This window comes from Sapajus apella, unplaced genomic scaffold, assembly GCF_009761245.1.
Source record: "Sapajus apella isolate SASKATOON/1434 unplaced genomic scaffold, GSC_monkey_1.0 scaffold15, whole genome shotgun sequence".
NCBI classification, from domain to species: domain Eukaryota; kingdom Metazoa; phylum Chordata; class Mammalia; order Primates; family Cebidae; genus Sapajus; species Sapajus apella.
This window is the reverse complement of record NW_022436955.1, coordinates 13,616,230-13,623,773: the sequence shown is the minus strand read 5'-3', so window position 1 is coordinate 13,623,773 and position 7,544 is coordinate 13,616,230. Positions and strand designations below refer to the sequence as shown.

General features: G+C 44.5%; 1 pseudogene across 1 annotated transcript; it reads left to right on the top strand.

Annotated features, from left to right (window-relative positions):
* The first annotated feature begins 5,735 nt into the window (after positions 1 to 5,735).
* On the top strand, positions 5,736 to 6,645 carry LOC116555593 (annotated as a pseudogene). Its single transcript, XR_004270593.1, has one exon. The product of XR_004270593.1 is annotated as a 40S ribosomal protein S2 pseudogene (transcript).
* Positions 6,646 to 7,544: the final 899 nt, after the last annotated feature.

The window sequence follows — 7,544 nt, the reverse complement described above, 5'->3', positions numbered from 1 at the left end:
CTCAGTCTCCCAGGCTGGAGTGCAGTGGTGCAATCACAGCTCACTGCAACCTCGACATCTGGCCTCAGGTGATCCTCCCACCTCAGCCTCCCAAGTAGCTGGAACTACAGGTGCATGCCACTACGCCTGGCTAACTTTTGTATTTTTGGTAGAAACAGGGTTTCACCATATTACCCAGGCTCGTCTCGAAATCCTGGACTCAAGCAATCTGCCCACCTCAGCCTCCCAAAGTACTGAGATTACAGGTGTGAGCCCGGCAGGTAACTTTTTGTTTCCTTAACCTTAGGGTCCATCTTAGTTGATAAAGGGACGTCTGTTTTGATCTCTCAGATCACATCAGCACTACACTTTGCGGGAGGAAAGAACACCAGCAATGTGGAAGATCGCTTGAAGGTTCTAGCTGGAAGCAGCCAAGAGGTACTTGAAATAATCTTGCTGAGAGCCAACAGAAGGCACAGCAGATGACTACTGAGATAAGGAACAAACTGCAGATATTTAGACAACTTGAGAGGATAGGATGTCCATGGTAACAAGGCATTACCACAAATCCAAGCTAACTCCTACTTTTCATCTGACTTCCATGTCAAAAAGAAGAAATGTTCATAAATTATAGGAGGAAGGTACTGATTTTTTCAAGACTTCTGCCCTTTCCTGTTCTTGCATAGAGGGAAAAAAATGCAGTTTATTGGTGACAAGCATTGTTCTATTCTTTTTTGCTTTATTGAGGTATAACTGACAAATAAAAATTGTATATATTTAAGGTGTACAATGTAATGTATTTTTGGTTTTTATTGTTTGGTTTTCTTTTTGAGACAGAGTCTCGCTCTGTCACCCAGGCAAGAGTGCAGTGGCACAATCTTGGCTCACTGCAACTCCCACCTCCCGGGTTCAAGAGATTCTCCTGCCTCAGCCCCCTGAGTAGCTGGGATTACAAGCATGTGCCAACACATCCAGCTAATTTTGTATTTTTAGTAGAGGTGGGGTTTCACCATATTGGCCAGGCTGGTCTTGAACTACTGACCCCAAGTGATCCACCAACCTCAGCCCCCCAAAGTCCTCGGATTACAGGCGTGAGCCACCACCACACCGGCCCAATGTAATGTTTTGATATCTATATACATTGTGAGATGAGTAGCACGATCAAGCTAATTAACATATCCATTACCTCACACCTATCTTTTTGTGTGTGTGGTGAGAACACCTAAGATCTACTTTATTAGTAAATTGCAAATACATAAGAGAGCTATATTAGTTATGTTAGTTATTAGTTGTATTAGCTATATTCTTAAAACATAAAGTACACCAACTTCAAATTGATTCAACTGGCTTTAGATTCCTTCTTGACAGTTCTTCTAATTTCATAAAAATGCTTATTAAGTTTATATTCAACTTCAACCAGATCAAGTATGTGTGCATGTGCCCTGATATGGAAGGGACATATAAAACTGAAACTAGCAGCCACATTTGAGATAGGATTGTGGCTGATTTAATTTTCTTCCAACAACTGTTATTTAATACTGATGTTTCAGGTTTTTAAATTAAAAAGAAATGCTTCTTTGGTTTTGTGTTTGAAGAAAACAAGGAAAGGAAAAAATATCTCTGTCTTTAGAAAGATAAAGAGTTTTGATTGGGTGCAGTGGTTCACACCTGTAATCTCAGCACTTTAGGAAGCCAAAGCAGGCAGATTATTTGAGCTCAGAAGTTTGAGACCAGCCTGGGAAATATGATGAAACCCAATCTCTACCAAAAATACAAAAAATTAGCTGGACATGGTGGTACACACCTGTAGTCCCAGCTACTCCAGAGGCTGGGAGATGGGAGGATCACTTGATCCCAGGAGGCAGATGTAGCAGTGAGCTGAGATTGCACCACTGAACTCACACCTGGATTACAGAGTGAGACCTCCATCTCAAAAAAATAAATAAATAAAATAAAGAGCTTCAGCCAAGTGCAATGCCTCATACCTGTAATCTCCATAATTTGGGAGGCTGAAGTGGGTGGACTGCTTGAGCCCAGGAGTTCAAGACTGGCCGAAACAACATGGTGAAAACCTGTCTCTACAAAAAATGCAAAATATTAGCCAGGTATGGTGGTGCACATGTAGTCCCAGCCATTCAGGAGGCTGAGGTGGGAGGAGCACCTGAGCCTGGGAGATCAAGGCTATAGAGCCATGATCATGCCACTGCCGTCCAGCTGGGAACAGAATGAGACCCTGCTAAAAAAAAAAAAAAAAAAGTAAAGAGCTTCAACTGTTTTCAAATCTTGTTCCTGTTTTGATGCTATATCCATCAGTCTACATCTGAAAGTCAATTAAAAGGGAGAAGAAAGAAAACAACATGTTTAATTTTTACATGGCCATGAAGCACAGCTCTGAAAAGAATCAGAATATCAAGGCAAAAGTGAAGGGAATTTTCCTTCAACCCTCTGGAGTTGCAGTAACTTGAGTCTCTGGAATAAACTGGCCATAGACAGATTAATTAACAAGAGAAAAGGCTTACAAATTTATTACATGCACATGCATGGGGGTCCCACAGAGTATGAGACTTGGAGAACATCTGTAACCACCTGACGAGCTCTTCCAGCCTGCTACACAAATAAAGACCATGGCATTGCAGTAAAGAAAGAGTCTAACTGACCCAAGGCTGGCCATACTATGAGGGAGACAGAGCTGTCACTCAAATCAATCTCAAAGGCTTATAGGTTAGGAGTTTTGGGGGAAGGGATGGAGGTGGGTAGGAAATGGGTGCTTGCTGTTGATTGGTTGGGGCAGAGATAAAATCATAGTGGGTAGAATTTGTCCTCTTGAGCTGAGTTGCTCCTGTGTGGGGCCACAGGGGCGGTTTTGTGGTCCAGGTTGAGTTGTCAGAGGTATTCAAACCAGAGCAACTCCATTTTGAGTGAGGGCTAGGAAAATGAGGCTGAGACCTGCTGGGCTACATTTCCAGGAAGTTAGGCATTCCTAACCTCTAGACATTTATGGTTAAGGGAACAAATTAGTAATGTTTACTAAGCAGACCCAGACTTGGGAGTGTCCAGATACCCTGATAGCTGGAGAACAAAGGCATTCCTCAGTAAAGATAATAATATCGATTCTTGAAAAATATAGTAATTAAGAAAATTAATCCTTTATCACAAACCCTTGTAGCAGAGCACATCTCCCCATATATACGAGTATTGTGCCTAGGGTGGACGTGTTCCTTCTCTTACTTTTGGGAACGTCCTACTCTATCTATGGAGTAGCTGTTCTTTCACTACTTTACTTTCTTAATAAACTTGCTTTTACTTTGCACTGCAGACTCACCCTGAATTCTTTCTTGCACGAGATCTAAGAACCCTCTCTTGGGGTCTGGGTTGGGATCCCTTTGGAGCCATCGATGTCAGATATGCAAAAAAACCTGAAAAGATATCTCAAAAAGCCAATCCACCACAGTGATGTTATCTGCAGGCATAACTGGGGAAGTTGCTTATCTTGTGACCAGTCTACACCTTAGCAGAATTAGCTCCTCTCCACCCACGACCCTGGTAGTCTCTTATTAGCAGTGGTTGAGTTTTAGGGAAAGGCTACTATCATTTAAACTATAACCTAAATGTCTTCCAAAGTTAGCTCGGCCTAAGCCAAGGAATAACTAAGGCAGCCTGAAAGCTAATGGCAAGAGTGGGGCATTGGCCAGATCACATCTCCTCACTGACATACTTTTCTCACTGACATAATTTTTGCAAAGGTGGATTCAAGTCCAGATGGTTGAAATTTATGTAGTATCCCGAGCTACAGAAAAAAATAGTGGGTTGAGGCTGGGCACAGTGGCTCACACCTGTAATTCTAGTACTTTGGAAGGCCAAGGCAGACGGATTCCCTGAGCTTAGGAGTTCGAGACCAGCCTGGGCAACATGGTGAAACCCCATCTTTACTAAAATACAAAAAGTGAGCTGGGCATAGTGGTGCACACCTGTAGTTCCAGCTACTTGGGAGGCTGAGGCACAAGAATCACTTGAACCTGGGAGGCAGAGGTTGCAGTGAGCTGAGATCAGGCCACTGCACTCCACCCTGGCAACACAGTGAGACTCCATCTCCAAGAAAAAGAAATGGAGGTTGGGATTTCTAGGGGGTAATGATGGCGATAGGTTATAGGGGGTTGAGGAGAGGAAACACAATGAACAAAGGCTGTCTTGTTATGCAGATAAAGTCTCTCAGGTAGTGTCCTCAGAAGAATAGGTGATGCAGACCTTTATGCAGATAAAGTCTCTGAGGTAGTGTCCTCAGAAGAATAGGTGAGGCAGACCTTTTTAGCCTCCTTTCCTGTGAGTTTGTCTTTGCTGTTTGATGAGATGCAGAGGGCTCATGACAATTACATTCCTCTTGGAGGAACTTTTCTTTAGTGAGATAAGGAAATATCTGAGAAAGCCTCTCCCACAGCTTAGAGAGGGAAAGAGGCGCAGGAGACAGGGGGTGGGAGAAGGTGAGAGAGACCTTGGTTCTCCTTTAGTTCAAAGCACTCAGCAGGCCAAAAGCATCCTACTTTTTCTGATCCCCAGCAGCCAGAAAAACAAAAGTAGCCTCAAGACATCTTAAAATATTCAAGAGACTAAACTAGTTGTTTGCTTATTTATGTTAATTGAATGAATTCTTTTTATTAAAGCAGAAAGCATGCATAATCAAAGACGAGGAAAATTCAAAATGAAGGTCTTATGAGGCTTACACCAAAGTAACTCCCAAGGCTGAATCTGACCTCCTGGGTATTTTCTTTTTATAGTCAACAGTTATAAGTGTTCCTAGACCAATCTTAAAGGGTCTTGTTTTAATCTCAGCAGCCTCTAACACAGATTCTGAAAGAAAATTAACTCTTCATATAGGAGGTTTCCTGCAGTCTACACACTACAATCTCTCTGGGCTTTATCCACGATAGGTGAACTGTGCTCCATTGTGACAGCCTCACAGGCTCTCAAAGCACAATGTAAAGTGATTTTCTAACATATTTGTACCATGCAAAGTTTCCTGTGGAGAGTTCCATTTCCTGGATATGAACTAGAAATTGCTATGATTTTTTTAGTTCTTTTTAATTTGCAGCTAAATGAAATATGACAACAAGAGGAATAACAAGCAGGTAGGTATCCAAGGCCAACACATAGGGTCATCGCTTGTGCAAAGCATAAAACAAGGAAAACCTCTTTAAACAAACCAGGTCTTTCTGTAACTGAGGAAGGAGACCCAGCCATCTGGGATTCCCTCCCCCTCTGTCATCCACTGTGCAGCTCAATAGAAGAGAGAGCAGGCCAGCTGGCACCTCCTGAATCTCCTTCCTGAAAATAACACACTTGGTCTTGGGGAAACTCTCTGGAAGACACTATTTTTACTTAAAACAAGATCAAACCAGAAACCTTTTCACATGTGAGTCCTAAAACTGTAAACCAGAACCCTTTCATATGTGATTCCTGAAACTGTAAACAGAGACCTTTTCACATCTGAGTCCTAAACTGTAAACCGGAACCCTTTCATATGTGATTCCTAAAGCTATAAACCTCTAAGATTCTTCCACGTGTAACATCTAAAGTATACGCCTATATAAAGGCAGAACCTTCCTTTGTTAAATGAGCTGGGCTTTTGACAAATTACTGCCTGGTCTCCCAGACGAATAAACTCTTCCCTCCTTTATTTGGTGTTCAAGAGATCCATTTCCCACAGCCGCTCCTGCTACATAACAATTAGCTATGGGGCTTCTTCTCCGATAAAACACCAAATGGCGGATGACGCCGGTCTGGGGGCCCTGGGATGGGGAACCGCGGTGGCTTCCGCGGAGGTTTTGGCAGTGGTATCCGGGGCCGGGGTCGCGGCCGTGGACGGGGCCGGGGCCGAGGCCGCGGAGCTCACGGAGGCAAAGCCGAGGATAAGGAGTGGATGCCTGTCACCAAGTTGGGCCGCCTGGTCAAAGACATGAAGATTAAATTTCTGGAGGAGATCTATCTCTTCTCTCTGCCCATCAAGGAATCTGAGATCATTGACTTTTTCTTGGGGGCCTCTCTCAAGGATGAGGTTTTGAAGATTATGCCGGTGCAGAAGCAGACCCGTGCAGGCCAGCACACCAGGTTCAAGGCATTTGTTGCTATTGGGGACTACAATGGTCACGTGGGTCTGGGTGTTAAGTGTTCCAAGGAGGTGGCCACTGCCATCCGTGGAGCCATCATCCTGGCCAAGCTCTCCATTGTCCCCGTGCACAGAGGCTACTGGGGGAACAAGATCAGCAAGCCTCATACCGTCCCTTGCAAGGTGACAGGTCGCTGTGACTCTGTGCTGGTGCGCCTCATTCCTGTGCCCAGGGGCACTGGCATTGTCTCAGCACCTGTGCCCAAGAAGCTGCTTATGATGGCTGGCATCGATGACTGCTACACCTCAGCTAGGGTCTGCACTGCTACCTTGGGCAACTTCGCCAAGGCCACGTTTGATGCCATCTCTAAGACTTACAGCTACCTGACCCCCGATCTGTGGAAGGAGACTGTATTCACCAAGTCTCCCTATCAGGAATTCACGGACCACCTCATCAAGACCCACACCAGAGTCTCTGTGAAGAGGACCCAAGCTCCAGGTGTGGCTACAACATAGGGTTTTTATACAAGAAAAATAAAGTGAATTAACATTGCAAAAAAAAAAAACAATTAGCCATGGGAAAAATGAAAATGATCAAATGATCATAAATATATTTGAGAAACAGGAATTTTTAAAACACACAATTTTCTCTTTTTTTTTCTTTTTTCTTTTTTTTTGAGACGGAGTCTCACTCTGTTGCCCAGGCTGGAGTGCAGAGGCACAATCTCAGCTTGCTGCAACCTCTGCCTCCCAGGTTCAAGCAATTCTTCTGCCTCAGCCTCCCAAGTAGCTGGAATTATAGGCACACACCACCACGCCCTGCTAATTTTGTATTTTTAGTAGAGACAGGGCTCCACCAATTTGGCCAGGCTGGTCTCGAACCCCTGAACTCAGGTGATCCACCCTCCTCAGCCTCCCAAAGTGCTAGGATTACAGGCATGAGCCACCGCACCCAGCCAAAAAACACAATTTTCATAAACCACAAACACCCAAGGTAAAAGACAAGGATGAAGAAATAGTACACACAAAAGTGAATTTCAACTCTTATTCTACTGGGTTACTAAAAAATACAAAAATTAGGGGGGATCCAAGATGGCCAATTAGGAGCAGCTCAGGATTGCAGCTCCCAGCAAAATTCCGGAGGGTCAGTGGACGCCGCATTTCCAGACGGATTTTTATTGCCCACAGACCAGGAGATTCCCAGGCGGAGGAGCCCCACAGGTCGCCGCACAGCTGTTTTGGCCAGTGCAGCTGTTTTGGCTGGCGCCCCAGCATGGCGGTCATACAAAATACACGGGTCTGGGCACCGTTTTAGCTGGCGATTGGAGCTCCTGGGAGAGTCACCCATTCATCTGATTAAAAAGGGAACTGAAACAGGAAGCCAGGCCAGGAGATTCCCGGGCAAAAAAGCGCCATGAATCTTAGTGCAGCTGTTTCAGCCGGTGCAGTGGGTCACCGTACGGGA